Source organism: Monodelphis domestica, chromosome 1 (assembly GCF_027887165.1).
Source record: "Monodelphis domestica isolate mMonDom1 chromosome 1, mMonDom1.pri, whole genome shotgun sequence".
Classification (NCBI taxonomy): Eukaryota; Metazoa; Chordata; class Mammalia; order Didelphimorphia; family Didelphidae; genus Monodelphis; species Monodelphis domestica.
The window spans coordinates 83384502-83400721 of NC_077227.1; the positions used below are offsets into that span (position 1 = coordinate 83384502).

The window sequence follows — 16220 nt, forward strand, 5'->3', positions numbered from 1 at the left end:
AGGAACACATTACTTTACCACCCATATATAGTATTCATGAAGAAATTTTGTGGAAATACATTTGTACATTTAACAATTTAAAATATACTAAGGAAGCCAACTTTTTATAAAGCAAATAAACCACAATTACCTAATTTTTATTTTGTATAAATCTCAATTTTTAGATTTGCTTAGAGGAAAATCATTTGACTCAATCTATTTGATAAGCTGTTTTGTCTGGTAGGGCCTGCAATATGTATAGAGGCAGTTTTAAATTTAAAGCCAATATAATCCCAAATGAAGTTCAGTTATCTATAGCCATCACACAATGGAGTCCTGACAGGCTGTTTCAAACTTATATGATGTCTCATCTGCTGGAATATGCTTGCATTACCTATATAATACTAACATCCTTCCTTTAGGTGAGGATGCGTAATTAAGAATAGCAATATGATAGAGGAGAAAGAGTGCTGGACTGGTTAGGAGGAAGTCTAAATTCTGTTTTTGGCTCTGCATTAAATAGATGGGTAACTGTGAGCAGCATACCTCTCTGGGTTTCAGTTTCCTTGGCTATAAAGAGAAGGGGAATGCACTAGGTCATTTCTAAGGGTTCCCTCCCAACGCCTCTCCACATCCCACTCTGCCACCAACCCACAGCTCTTAAAATAATAGTGATAGTCTAATGTAACTTCCTGATTTTTCTGAGAAAGAAAAATTCCTAGAATGTAACTTAATTCAATGAGCACACAAGTGCCTCACAAAATAATAATGTTAATGAATTTATTCTGGTCCCCAAATAGGGTTTAGTAATTCTTCTGAACATTCCAAGTTCTTGCTAGGAGACCAATGACTAAAGGAGACACATGTCAAAGTCCTCAAGCTATTACAATTATTATTATTATTGCTATTACAATCCTTAATTTCTCTTTGAATATTAACCTGAAACTGGTCATGACTTGTAGCCCAGTTTCAAAGTGTGTAAGTGAATTAATGCTCACATTCCTAATGCCTGAATGATCTCAGAACTGCCTAGAAGTTAACCTTTTCTCCATTTATTTCCTTCTTTTGAGTTTTCTTTTCTTCCCTCAGCCTGCTGAGCCCTTTCACCATCATGTCCAATCTAAAATTCTATTTTTTTAATGAAGTCCTAAAGGTAGACTTACCCTGTCTGAACAAGCAAATACTACTATTGTCCCTTTACACACTACCCCCACCATAATGCACTTACCCCTTGGCTTGTACATAATGTTAGTACTTTATGTTCTTGTTCAGTATTTGCTCAGTTGTCTGAATATCCTTTATGGCTGTCCAAGTCAGCATCATCTTAGATTGTAAGCTCCCAGAGGGCAGGGGTCATGTCTGTTTAACTTGCTTTGTACAGTGCCTAGGACAGAACCATGTACAGATAGGTGCTTAATAAATGCTTTCTGATGATTATGATTTGGCAATGATTGGTTGGGGGCCCCTCCAGAACACAGCTACTTCAGCACTTGGCATTTTATCAGGATGTACAGCAGGCACTCTCTACTGAGTACCAATTGTTATCTCAATGACAAAGTGCAATAGTGCTCTGTGTTAAGTATTTTACTATCAAAATGGATTTTAAAATAGGCAATAGCAATAAAACTCTAAGCCAATAAAACTTGGGTTTTGCTTTTTAAAAAAAGTATCTCAAAAACCAATTAGGTTGACAACTAATGTTATGGGGGAAACTCATGAGATTTATTCTTAGGTACAAGAATAGCTTCACTTCTTCTGCATTCTTCACCATAGTAACTACTAGATCTTTTGAAACTGAGGTACAATAACTAATAAAAGTTTCAACTTTAAACATAATGCTTGCATCAATGCAAAGCATCTTTCTGCAAGGACAAGGATCTACTTTGTCCTCTGTATTCATGGCCCAACAGTAAGAAATTTTTCTTAACAACTGGGAACTGAGTCATCAGATTATAAACATGGCAAGAGGGGCTAAATTCTTAACCAGAGTACAGAAAACTGTTTCATGGTTAACAATAATATTGAAAAGGAGGCCTATAATCCTCAAGGGAATGAAAATCTGCTGTTTATTGAGACAGCAAAGCTAAAGGTTTAACTAAGCTAACAATAATAAAGGCTCCAGGACAAAGCACAATGTCACCAACTCCACTTGTCCAAGTAGCTACATCCTCATAGTGACTACAGCATAGATATATAATAGCCCTTTACAAAATTGATATGGGTAGAACTGTGTCCAATTAAAATTCCCAAAATATTCTATTATACCACCAACTCAACTCAAGTACTTATTAAGCGCCTATTGTTTGCATGGCATTATACAAGGTATAATGTATGGGAAATACAAATGAAGTAGAAAACACTGGTCTCTGCCCTTGAGGAGCCTACAATCTAAGTTGGAGAGAAAAGACAAACAAACAAAACTAGAGCATAGATCAAAGGCATAATTAAGCAAAGTACGATGACTGCACAATACAATTCATAAACAAGAAAGGCATGTTGTAAGAAATCATAATTTAAACCGTGGAATGTGTTGATATTGTAAAAAGAATTCCAGATGGCATGGACAAGATTTTGGTAAAGCAAAGCTACAAAGAGTGTGCATGTTGAAAGAGGACATTTATGAATAGTAAAAAAATTAAGTAATCAGGGCAGGTAAAGGTGAGGCAGAAGATGGATGCCAGGCTTTTAAATAAATCTGGCAACATAATAAGCATTAGACAGCTGTTTTGTAGGTTATTAAAGAAATGGAAGAGTATCTTTGACTTTCCTCCCCTTCATATCCCAAGTTCTGCCATGAATTTCAATGCACATTTCCCACATCCATCTCTAATCCTATACTATACATCTGAATTACTTTAATGATGTCCTACCTGATGGGTTAATGCACACAAGCCTCCTTCACCTGATTAATCTTTTTTTATACTTCCAGAATAATCTTTCTCCTACAAAGATCTGATCATATGACCCTATAGCTAAAAAATCTTCAGTAGTTCTCAACTATTGACGGAATTAAAGTCCAACTTCTGGCACTCCAAAATCTGCACAACTGATGCCACCCTGTTTTTAGAGCTTCATCTCCTATTATTATTCTCCTGTAAATATTTTGTACTTGAGCCAAGTACAAAATTGTTCTTCTAAATGCACCACGTACCTTCATGCCTATAAGTGACCATGCTGATTTTATCTATTCTTGTCTGGGATGCTTTTTGTGACTTACTGCTTACTCATCTTTGAAAATCTCAAACAAATGTCACCACTTCCATGAAAGAGCCTTGGATCCCCTCCTAGGCCAATAAAGACTTTTCTTTTCTATTAGACCTCACACAGTACTTTTGCAATTCTTTTAAGCATTCATCACATAATTGCATATATTATACTAATGAATATTTGGGTATGATCCTTAATGTCTGATTAGTAAATGAATAAAAATAGTATTTTAAGCAAGCAAATCTGTTTTGTGTACAAGATGAGATAAAGTAAAAGAAACCAACAAATATTTAGTACTTGAAGCTGGTCACCTGTCTGCCTCAGTTTCCTCATCTGTAAAATGGGGATAATAACAGCATCTACTTCCCAGGGTTGTTGTGAGAATAAAATGAGATGATACTTGTTAAATGCTTTGCTATATAAATGAGTTATTGTATTGTTATTACTTGTGTATCTAGGAATATAAAAAACACAAGAGGACAAAAAAGAAATATGACACAATCCTTTTCTTTGAGGCACTTAGAAAAAAAATCTAGTAATCTATAATTAATAATAAAATTCCTTAAAGGTCTTTCTGGAACTTCAAGCAAAGGTAGATGACCATCTATGAGGTAGCAAAGTAGTACAGCGGACAGAGTACAAAGGATAGAAGCAAATGCTGCATAAAAGAAATTCATCTCAATCCTGTTGGGATCATTTTCTCAAAGACCAAGCCATCTTATCTCTGGATCTATAGGACACCCCATATCCCAAAATATTCCTTTTACCAGCTGCCTCATATACCCATACTCTGAGCCAGGATGTTTACCAGGGAGGCACAACCCTCTCTCTGAAGGTAGCTTCCCAAAGTATCAAGTCTCCAAAATAACCCACCCTTAAGGTCCCATTCTCAAAGATATACAGAATCTCCAAGGGAAGTTATTCAATGAGACCTGCCCTCTATTCCCCATGCTCCTCAGTCTCCTAGACTCAATCTGTCACAACTACCTCTCCCATTCATTTCTTCCAAAGGGATGAAAGAAACCACTTACTTTCACTCTTCACCTGTGGATCAGGCAGAAATGCATTCCCCATTTACCTCCTCTTTATTTATGTACCGCTCTGTGAGCCATTCCCACAAAACACACAAATTTCTCTCTAGAGGAGAGTAATGGTATTTCAATTTTGCTCTCCCTACCTTCACTTCTCTTTAAAGTTCTGCTTATATCTTTACTCTTTTATGTCCTTTTAAATTATGTGTACCCTTTTTGTTTTTTCTTTGCAGGGTGGGCTCTTCCTTTTATTTAAGGAGGGTATCCAGGCTACTGTCTCTTCAATTTCCCATCAGACTGCACTCACTTTTCTGGACTTCTCCATAGCTGTTCCTCTACCCCACCCCCACCCCAATTCCTTTTGTGTGTTCTTTTCCTCATTAGAATATAAACTCCTTGAGGGCAGGAACTGTCTTTTTACATCAGAGCTAAGAACAGTGCCTGGCACATAAAAACTTTAATAAAAGCTTCCCAACAGACTGAAAAACAAAACCTTTAAACATGAGTTAATTGATTTAATTAATCATTCTTTCCTGCTAATTGCATTTATTCACCTATTTTCTGTTTCCATGGATGTTTATAAATCAAATAGTCTGCTTGGATCTATTTTTTGGGTAGGGCAGGAATACTTCAAATTCCCTTCTTTGAGTATTTCTATTTTTCACTGATGATCAGGCTCAGATTTGCAGGATATATAATTTTGGGTTATTATTTTAATTTTGGAATGTACTATTCCATTCCAGTCTAGGATTTCTGTGACTATAGAACAGTTTTTTGTTATTAAAATTTCCTCAACCATATATTCAAGTCTTTTGGTCACTTACAAAATCTTTTGTTTCGGGAGTTAAATTTTGCTGTTATTCATCTTGGAGACCAAAGCATAGAGGTTCTACTCACTTCTAGGCAATCTATAGATTCTCACAATTGATATTTTGTTGTTTGTCCTCAGAAGTTCTTGGCGGTTCTGGTATTATTGCCAGCATTGTGGTATTCAGGTTTCTTTGTTTTGTTTTAAATCATAATATTCTTTTATCTGAGCAGCTAGGTAGCATAGTAGAGGCTGTACTGGATTTGGGGTGAGAAAAATCTGAGTTCAAATTCTGTTTTAGACCCAATAACTGTATGATCCTGGGGCAAATCACTTTAGCCTGTTTCCTCATCTGTAAAATGGAGATAATAATGGTAAATATCACAAGATTATTGTGAAGATCAAATGTGGTAACATGTAAAGGGGCTTTGCAAATCTTAAAATGCTATATAAATGCTGGCTATTATTATCAGTGTTCTTACTTTATCAGGCCTACAATTCCTAGATTATCTCTATACCTTCTTTCAAGATTTTGAATTCTATAAGTGTTTTTTTTAAACATTGTTGCCATTTGTTTAACTTCTTGCCAGATTTTCCTTCATAACGTTATTACCATGTTCCATATTTGTTATTCTTGATCTTTTTCTAAATCTAATTAAGTTTAATTTTGCATTAAGGGCACCAAATTTTGGCTTACATTATTTCAGTGCTTATTTACTTCTTTGGGGGATCTCATCTATTTTGAACTGTTTTCATGTTTCTTGTTATTATTCTATGGTCTTTTGGAGTTGAGTATTCTATATCTTTTAAGACATTAATTCCCTTTCCTTTATATTATAAGATTTGTTAAGCGAGCTTTATATTCTCTTTGAGGACTTGTTCATCTTTTTATAGCTTTATCTATTTTTTTCACTGGGCAAAATTATCTCCTGAAATCTTTAGTGTTTGAGTATTAAAAAAACATTTTTTCTTAAATATTCTTATCATTCATTTTTAGTCCTTTGACCTTTGCTGGCAGAAATATGCTGGAAGATTAAGCTGCAACACTGCCTCACTTTCTTTTACTGGGTAGAAAGAATCTGCCTGCCTTAGTCCCTGCCTGGAGTACCCCCCGTGGGAAAAAGACTAACTCCCTGCTAGATTTCTGTCCTCTTTTCTTTAGGCCCAATGTTTAGTTGACATTCCTGGCATACTGCCTGATCCAATCTTCCTTCTTTCTTTTCATATTTGGCTGGTTTGAATTGGCATCTACTGCTTTTCTTAGGATGGGCATAGTACAAAGCAAATGCTCCAGGCAGTTTCTGCAATAGATACCAAGAAGGGCCCTGTACAAACTTGTGCCTGTTAATTTATGATGCTACCAATCATAGAAGCTGGTGGAGGAGGAATGATAAATGATGTTTACTTGGGTTATGTACTTTTTTTCCTGTGGATTTAGCTTTAATTTCTCTTTATCTGGTTCATAATTGCTTATTTTAGAGAAGTTGGAGCATTTTGGAGAAAATGACTAATTTTCATCTTGCTGGTTTCATGACCTCGGAAATATAGTGTTAGATCTAACCTCCTCATTTTACCAAAGAAGATGCTAGACCCAGAGAAGTTAAATCATTGGATAAAGGTCAAATAGCAAGTCAGTAGCTAAGCCTGGACTAGAAAAGAAGATATAAAAGAGGTGGTTTGGACTAGGACCAGGGTCTCCCCAAGGAGCTAAGAATGGTTTTGTACAGGCTGGCACCTTAACTCATGCCTTCTTTTACCTTTCCCCTAAGTGTTTCATGATCTAAGATTACCTATTATTCTTATCTCATAAGTGAAAGCCTCATTTCCTTAGGAAAGCTGACCTTGGATTTTAAGAAAAAGGGAATATTTGAATCTAAACTGACACAAAAAGGAAACCCAAATGAATCTCTAATTATTAAAACTTCAGGTTAAACAATAAAGCAATGTGAAAAAATGTAGGTAATGTGCGAGATTTTATTTTTGGATGAGAATCATCAGATAGGTAGACCAATCCTTATTGGGAGTTAGGCACAACTACTTCTGCTTTTTCTTCCTTTCTATCACATTCAATTCTTTAAATTCACAACCAACAGTGTCAAAGCAATGTTATTCTAATGTGGTTTGGAGTTAGGATTCTGGCATTTATAGCAGATTCTGGCATTTATAGCAATGAGTATGGAAGGGCCATAATGCACAAACCTTTTACTAGCTGTTACTAAATGGTTGCAAGTTAAGAGATATATCCTCTCTATTTCCTAATACCAAGAGTAGGTTCCTTGTCACCCTTTTACAAGCACGAAAGAGAATATCTTCATCAAGCTTTTTTGTCAACTTTTTGAATACTGGAACCTAGAAAGCAGAATCCCCTGAACTCTCATAGCCTCAATCAATACTATAATAACTCACATTTATGAAGTACTTTATAATTTATAAAGCATTTTCCTCACAACAATTTTATGAGGTAGTTTTGGAGAGGTTATCTGACTTGCCTGAGGTCTCAAATCTGAGGCATCTTACTACTAATTCAGTATCTTTCCATTGTCTATTTCTCCTACTCAAGAAAACAGCTGCATAGATATGAGAGTCCATGCTAATGTTGGGAACTGTAACCTCAAAATTTCTTAGACTTATAAATGTTGGAAATTTCACCATTGGGAAATTTCATACTTGAAAAATTTCCTATTGATAGTGGGTCTTGACTATTGGAATGTGAACCCCATTGGCATGGGAGGTTCCTTCTTCTTCCCTTCTTAAGATTACTTTAGGACAGAAACCTTTTGCTGAACAATGGAAAGGACTTTGACCTATGCTTAAGCATAGAACAGGAATTTCTTTGAGTCATGATTGAGTTTAGAATTGATACAATGGAGATACTTGGAATCAATCTCCACCCTATTCAGTCCTAACAGGATTGAGTAAGGGCTGCAGCCTAGATCAAAATTTAATTATTTCAATCTCTACCCTACTCAGGTTAACAGGATTTAGAAAGGGCTGTAGCAAAGAATCAAAGATTTAATTATTTGAAAATATGACCTTCAACAGAGATGTGCAAAGCCAGACCTCTGGGCGGTCCTGGGTTAAGCTAGAGCCTCCATTGGCACAGGGAAATTGATGGACACGTGATTGGTAGATGTGAGGACTGAGGGGAGGGAACTTGGATGGTTTCCTTAAGGATAGGGGGGTCTGAAGACTCGAGGTGGTGGTTGAGAAGTTGGTCGGTGTGGTTGGTGTGTGCTCTGAGAAGCTTGCTCTGAAGGAAGCTGAAAGTGGGGGCCTCTGAGACTGTTTCTCCATTTTGGTCACGTGAGTAATAGGGACTGATCTCTTTTCTTTGCCCCAGCTATCTAAGGGCTTGGGCCTTTTGGCCCAGCCTAAACAGAAGGGGTATTTAAGCCCTATTCCCTTCTCTCCCTATCTCTAATTCCTTTCTTCCTCCTATTGTAATTAAACTCCATAAAAGATTGACTGCTGACTTGAGTTTTCATTTAGGAATTACATAGCTGAATTCCTTGGCGACCTTAAATTAATATATATCAGTCTTTTAAAGTGATTCCCTTGTCACAGAACAAATAGTATTACTTTGCTATATAGTACACTGTCTTCTTTCTCTTTTTCACTGCCAAACTCAGGGCCCAAGAACTCAATTCCTAATCTTCTCAGCAATTAGCACAAATGGTAAAGGAAGAGGGAAAAGAAGATATAGGCAGCATTAGGTTTTCATTGTCATGAGGCTTTAGCCATTCTGCTCCACAGTAAACACTCAATGCTGACAAAAAGGGGATGTATTTTAGAAATTAAAAAAAAAGTAAAGTATGTCTCACAGATTGCAAATGAATCCTATATATTTATAAAAAACAAGCTCATATGAATGCAGAGTGAGGACTACATGTACCCAGGTTCACAGAACACCTAGCCTTGACTCTACCCAGGGTTATAAATGGGACACTTCTAGATCCGTAAACAGGCACAATTCCTATGACACGAATAAATATGGTAAGACTTTTTTTTTTCTTAAAAAAATGAAGATATTTGCAGATGGTGGCTTAAAAATCTGTACTAGAATGATTTCAGTATATCATAAAAAATAAAATCTAAGGAATTCTGTTAACATTGTTCAATTAAGGTCTTACTTTAATTCTTTCCTTTTAAAAGTTAAAATTACCCCAAACCATCATCAATAAAAGAACTCTTACTGTGCTCCTATAAACAAACTAGATGGACAAAGTAGCTACAGTTTTATTATTAGCTCTGTCAATACAGAATCTAGAAGCCCCCAAAATTGTAGCCTGGTAAGAGTTAATGACACCCAGTTTACTTAGCTTGAAGGTAAAAGTCCCAGGTTTGACCTAGTCAAACTGGAGAGTTTCTCCCTGAAGGGAAAGTCCAACCTCAAAGTCTTAGACTAATAGATCTTAAAGTAGTTTAGGTGGGGATGACTAATCCCATCAGTTGTCAAGTATCTCTTTTGTCCCAATGGCTCCCCTTACACCAAAGTCTTTTACCAAGGTAGCCCAGTTTTCCCCCTTTTGTGCCCATTTTAAAGCATCAGCCCCTCACAGTTATTTCTGTCTGGGACTCCTCGTTTTCCTTTGTTACCATTGTAAAGTCACTATCCCTCTCATCATCAGTCTCCCCATATTTCCCAAGAAAGGTATTTAAGCTTCCCACTTTAATGGCTCCTTGGAGTTGTCAATGTAGCTCTAGTTGGCTTTCCCAGGGATCAATGACCAGGGCAACCAGAGTTCCAATCCTCAGAGCTCTTCGTGGAGGCCTAATTTTGCACTGAACTCCTTTCCTTAATTAAAATGGTTTTTCGAACTACTTAATAGTTCTGTGTTTTTTCCCAGTCAATAGCCCTAGTCTCCATTTCCATCAACTGCCTCTTTTCTTGCTCCAGAAAGGGACAATGGAGAAAAAATGTCAACAATTGAACCCACTTAAGTCAGTTATATAACAGTTTCTAGAAGGTTCATCTAAGTAATTTTTCAAACTGAGCCTTGAACCACACCCAAGGACATACATTTTTACTTTCCAGTTGGGATTTCAATTCATAAACATTATCTTATCTCAGTATCATTATTCTTATCCAAATGCAATTTGTTATCTAAACCTCCTAGTTCCATCTTTCAGCTCTGGGCATTTTTTCTGCTTGTCCCCGCCCCACCCCATGTTCTCCCTTTTCAACTCCCCAGGCTCCTTTCAAGTCTTCTAACTTCCAAAGGAAGCCTTTTTCAATCCCACTTAATTCTAGAGCCTTCCCTCTTTTAATTATTTCCTACTTATCTTGTTCATAGCTTATTTGCTTGTTGTCTCCCTTACTAGATTGTGAGCTCCTTAAAGGCAAGATTTTCTTTTGACTTTTTTAATCCCCAGTGCTTAGTATGGTGCCTGGCACATAGCAGGCACTAAACAAATATCTAATGATTGAGTGAATTTATAGTTGTTCAGGTAAGCACGCATTCCCAGTAATATTCATGTCTGAGACACTAGATAATGTCGATGATTTCCATTTATTCATGTCAATAATCCCTATGACTGATATATATGATAAAGGAAAGAGAAGGGGCAACAATGATTCACTACACAAGCCTACTTACTCCCTTTTCTAGTTCTTATTAACAACTTGCTGACTCCTTTTTGTTAATTCTGGACCTCCAAGGACTGGAAAGCATTAGAAATGTGAACCCCTCCTTTTGTAGCTATAGCCACAGAACTCTTTCCAGGTTTCTACTTTTCTGGCCTGATTGTGGTGACCCTCCTCTCTTTCTCCTAACCACACATATCAATTCAATAAGGATCATGGCATTTATTATAAGGTGCTAAAGAAAAAATGGATTTAGGGGGAAAAATCCATTTTTTAAAGAATCATAGTTTTAATTACAATAAAACATGATTATGGCCATGTCTGAATCTGATCATTATAGAGGTGAATCCTACTGGTTAAACTGGAAAAGGCCTTCAAAGGTTTCAAATGTTCCTCTTCATGATAATTTATTAATTTCTATTCTCTATGAACATTAAGAGTATATCCCTTTCATTTCAGATCATACTATATCTACTCTGCAATCACCTCTTTATTCCTCTGGGGTCTAAGTAGGCTCCTAATGTAGAAAGGCAATTTCTTATCTAGGACACAAAAGTTATTCACATCTCCTGGATTGACCCTGCAAATGCTCCCTTTTCTTGGTTCATGGACTCAGGAACCTTTAAGTGTCTCTACTGTCATTTTTCTTCCTGGTTCAAATATATGTCCTATAATTCTCTCTAATTTATTCCAGTTAATCTGTTCTAATTGTTCTGTATTATCATTCTAGCCAGCCAATTTCTTAAAGCATTTTGTCATTACATCAACATATCAAGGACCTGTGAAAGCTAGTGTATAAAATTAACATAATAATTATAATGGCAATGGTAATAACTAACCACATTTATATACTGTGTACAGTTTACAAAAGAGGTATTTCTTCCATGAAGTAATAAGCTTACTTCCCTGTTGTTAGTTCTAAGTATCTAAGCAATGTTTCCTAAATATCCATGTAATTCAGATAGTGTCTAAATGCCACTTTGTCTCTTTATTGCCATTTAGTCATCTTCTTTTAGCCTTACCATTTAATCTCTGCTCTCTATATTCACATGGAGAATCATAAGAACATAGATTTGTAGACAGATAAAAGATCTCAGAGACCAGCTGGTAAAACCTTTTCATTTCACAGATGAAGAATTGAGGCCCACAGAGGCTAAATGATTTGTCTAAGGACACATATTTTATAAGGCCAGAATTTTAATTAAGTTCCTCTGACTCTAACACCCTTTCCACTATCCCATGCTGCAATCTCTTTATTATCCATTTTCTTTTCTAAAAAAATTATTTTTCAAATGTTAATAATCTATTCCCCTTCCTATTAAAAAACAAATTCCTTTTTACAAACATATATGTATATATTTATTTAAGTCAAACAAATTTCTTCCCTGGCTGTGTTTTAAAAAACAAACAAAAAACATGTCTCATTATGTACTCTGAATTTTTCTGTCAGGAAGTAGGTAATATGTTTCATCAATGATCTTCTGCAATCATGAATGTTCACTGCATTGATTAGAATACTTAAAGCTTTCAAAGTTATTGTCCTTATAAATATTGTGTTATCGAATAAACCTTTTTTTGCTTCTGCTCATTTTATTCTTCATCAGTCCTCAAAATTCTTCATTTTTATAATACTGATGTTATAAAATAAATTGTTCTCCTGGTTCTGCCAACTTCCCTTTAATTCCTATTTCAAATCAGCTATCAAAATTTAGTTCTTTTCTCTTTAGTATCCAGTATTGGTCTGAGTAAAAATGCAACTGAGTGATTATCCATAATTCCTTCTCTCCCTTATCTGTAAATATTATAATAAAGTATTTAGGGAAAACAAAATTATAGTGTACTAAATTGTTAAGTTTAAATATCTACCACCAAAGAAAAGAATGGGGCCTTTTCTGGCATAGGCTGCTTACCTAAATGTCTCTAAGTCACTTCCTGCAGCTTTAACCAACTTCTCTATAAAAATGACTCACAAATTACCCTTTCCAGGTCTGGATTCACTTAGGAATTCAGGTGCTTTTAGGTTATCTTTACCTGGAGATCTGTTATCACTATAACAGGGACTCTCATTCCTAGCTACAGATCCATCAATTATTCTGCTATCTTGCTTCATACACTAATCTGCTCAAAACAAGAAAAAAAAAATAGTTCCCTATTTCTCACCAAGCAAAACTTTAAACTTCTTGGTTTGGAATTTAAGACCTTCCAAAATCTGGCACCAATCAACCTCTCCTGTCTTTTCTTTTACTGGTACTCCCTTTTCTAAACTTCCACATCCTCTTTTTTTCCCCATACCTTTCTCCCTTTTTTCTTTCTACCCATTAAATTCTGACTTATTCAAATGGAACATCTTCCATGTAGCCTTCTCTGATCCTTTCAATTAATAATTCCTTCTTCTAGATCACAAAAGAACCATTTATATTTTTCTTATTCAATTCTGTATTAGTTATTTTGCATATATATACATATATAAAAATAATATTCTACTCCTCCCCTACTAAACTATATATCATATAAGGGTAAGTACAGTGGTGTATTGTTTAAACTTTGGGCCCTTCTCCTCATCCCAGTTCTGAATACTGCTCTCTGTACAATATATGTACTCAATGAATGCATCTGAATTAAATATTTTGGTTAGGCTATTACAATACCCATGATTCCTATCCTTATAGATTCTTATGAAAACAGAAAAATAAAAATAAGGACAATGAGAAAAACTAACAGTGAAATAGAGGTATTTAATTATATGCAAGTTCTCACAACATTTGATACTCAAAATGGTTATCAGCTGAAGAGATATTTAATAACTCGGACTGGGCATCAAGAGAGGGGTGGGAATATGTTTACATGGATCTACAGCAGTTGGCAAAACATTGCATATATGTAGAGCCTTATGCAGAGTCTGCACTGGGAAGCTCTTTCCAGTGCCTGAGGACATTTTTTGCATGCCCCACCACTCAGTCCAGCTACCTAAAGCAAGCACTTTCTCTTTTAACTTTCTCCAGTTATCTGGGGGCTCAGAGACAGTTTGAATTTGCCCACTCAAACTCTGGAAGGGGGAGGGGAGAGGAAAAGAATCCCTGGAAGAGGAAAAGAATCCCTAGAAAACTCCTGTAATGACAAGGTAATGGAATTATTATTGCAGTGAATCACAAATGTAATGAGCAATCCTAGTTGGTCTTTGGCAATAGGTGTTTACAATTATAGTGCAGAAAATGTGTATTGTCTTTCCCATGAACAGATAAAATTATTTAGCTATTAATAAGATTTAGTAAAATATTTGTATTTTGCCAGACTGAAGTGTCAGTTCTTGAATAAAGCATTGTTATAATGGGAAACCCTAACTAAGGGATATAAGTAAGGAAATTTAAATGGAGGTTAACTAGAAACTTACATTTAATACAAACAAAGCAAAATGAATACATTTTGATATTCAACATGCTTGTTTTTGAGAATTCTTTAAAAAGATACTTCTCTCTTGTATATATTTTAATAACATATACTAATCACAGTGTATGGGCTAAAAATAATTAACAACTTTGAACTCATACTCAACAAAAAAAGCGGAAACCTTTGGAAATTCCAAAGTAAAGGAAAACATAGTGGTTGATTTAAAATTTTTTCTTCAAAAATACAACCTTTCTGTTGGCAACAAATATAAATTAGAGTTTATCAGGTGGCCCAGTGTTCCCCAACTATTGGCGCAGGAAATTTTTAGAAGCCCTCATCATTCCCAGTTATTCTTTTTCTGTTTTTTTCTTTGCTATGCACTTTAAATATTGGAAATTTAGATCCTGGTTATGTGAAAAAGAATAAAGTGTATATGCGTGGAGGGGAAGTTAGAATAGCATCATACATTTTAAAAACTTAATCTGAGGGGGGAGCTGGGTAGCTCAGTGGATTGAGAGCCAGGCCTAGAGATGGGAGGTCCTAGGTTCAAATCTGGCCTCAGACACTTCCCAGCTGTGTGCCCCTGGGCAAGTCACTTGACCCCCATTGCCTAGCCCTTACCACTCTTCTGCCTTGGAGCCAATACACAGTATTGACTCCAAGACAGAAGGTATGGGTTTATTAAAAAAAAACAACAAAAAAAAACCCCACAACTGAATCTGAAAATTAAATGTAAATCTATGTAGATATAAGTATACTAAATACAACTACATGTGTGTGTGTTTGTGTATAATTAATGCCAAAGGACTAATTAAAAATAATGCACAAGTGTTTATTCATTTTGTTGTCCTTTTCAGGTGCTTTCTAATTCATCAAGAGAGTAATAGAAAACACAAAGGATAATTTATCACATTATTAAGGACCAATTTTGATGTTAACAACCCTATCCCTTAATAAAGAAGTAATCAATTATAGCTTTTTCATTATTACACTGAAAAGACAATATGAACTAACACAAGTGTAATCCATTAATTTATTAAACAGAAGTGGGCATATATGTTTCGGTCAGTTCAATTACTGTCTTCATAAGTATTTAAAATACTTAGATATGAAGCTAGGAAAAACCCTTCATTGCATCTTACAGATGGTTGAAAAAAAGTCAAGATGCAGATTGGTTAAGAGCAGTTGAATTCCCCACCTCTCAAAATTCAAAATGATTTTATTCTGAAACATTAGTTCTCAAACTTTAAATCACTGAAGTCAAGATCAGCTAGTTATCTGGAACAATATGTTGGAAGGAAGGGTTCATTCTAGAATCCTTACATGTTAACTGAGAATGGAAGGAGAAAAAAAAGAGGTAAAGAACAAGGCAAATTAGAAGAGTCCCAGGAGACAGAATGGTCACTTGAAAGGAAGGTGGAAGAGGATTGGAAAACAAGATGTATACAACTTGCAAAGTGGGAAGTCAGGCCAAAGAAGGTGCACTGAAGCCCCATTTGTGCTTAAAGGAAGAACAATGTATTTAAATCAGCTTTTATGATTCCTAAGGGGTTATACCTTCCACTTTGAAAAACTCTGAATTCTTTTGGCAGAGTTGATTAAGGTTATGACAGGGTCTGGACTTACTTGCCTCAAAGAAATTATTGTAATTGCTACTGATTACTTGAAACATTTATCTTTAAATTGGCTAAAGGTAGACACCAACTCATTGGAACTGGAAAGAAGAAAGGAAGTCCCCAAAGGAGCAAGAATGAAGGCTGTAATAGATGACCCAGACATTTTTAGTACCTGAAATCTCCACATGTTCTCAATAACTAAAAATACCCATGAATCCCCAAAGAATAAATGAGAGGGAAGGTAGCCAGGAAAGCCAATTAAGGCCAGGACCATATGGAATGGAATATTATACTTCTTTTTCCATTTGTTGCCTAGCATCTGATAGAAGATAGTTTCTTTTATATATATATAATACTTCATACTTGCTCTAAAGATAAAAACAAAAAACTTTTAAAAAGTTTGGTACCTAATAAGCTTTGGGTTCTTCCCCTCTACATTCTCTATTTTCTCTTTTAGGCATAACCTTTTCCCTACCTCTCTTATGTTATGCTAAATAAGAAACAAAACCAGCAAATATGGAAACATTTTGTGTGTAGCTCATTTGGAGTTTATTTTTATACCTGAAAAATATTTTTACTACATCTAAATTTGTATTATCCCAATTTTA

General features: G+C 35.5%; 1 protein-coding gene across 1 annotated transcript in view; it reads right to left on the minus strand.

Moving 5' to 3' along the window:
- Window positions 1-16220, minus strand: part of MARCHF5 (membrane associated ring-CH-type finger 5) — a 59076-nt gene that overhangs the window by 15083 nt on the left and 27773 nt on the right. The window lies entirely within an intron of this gene.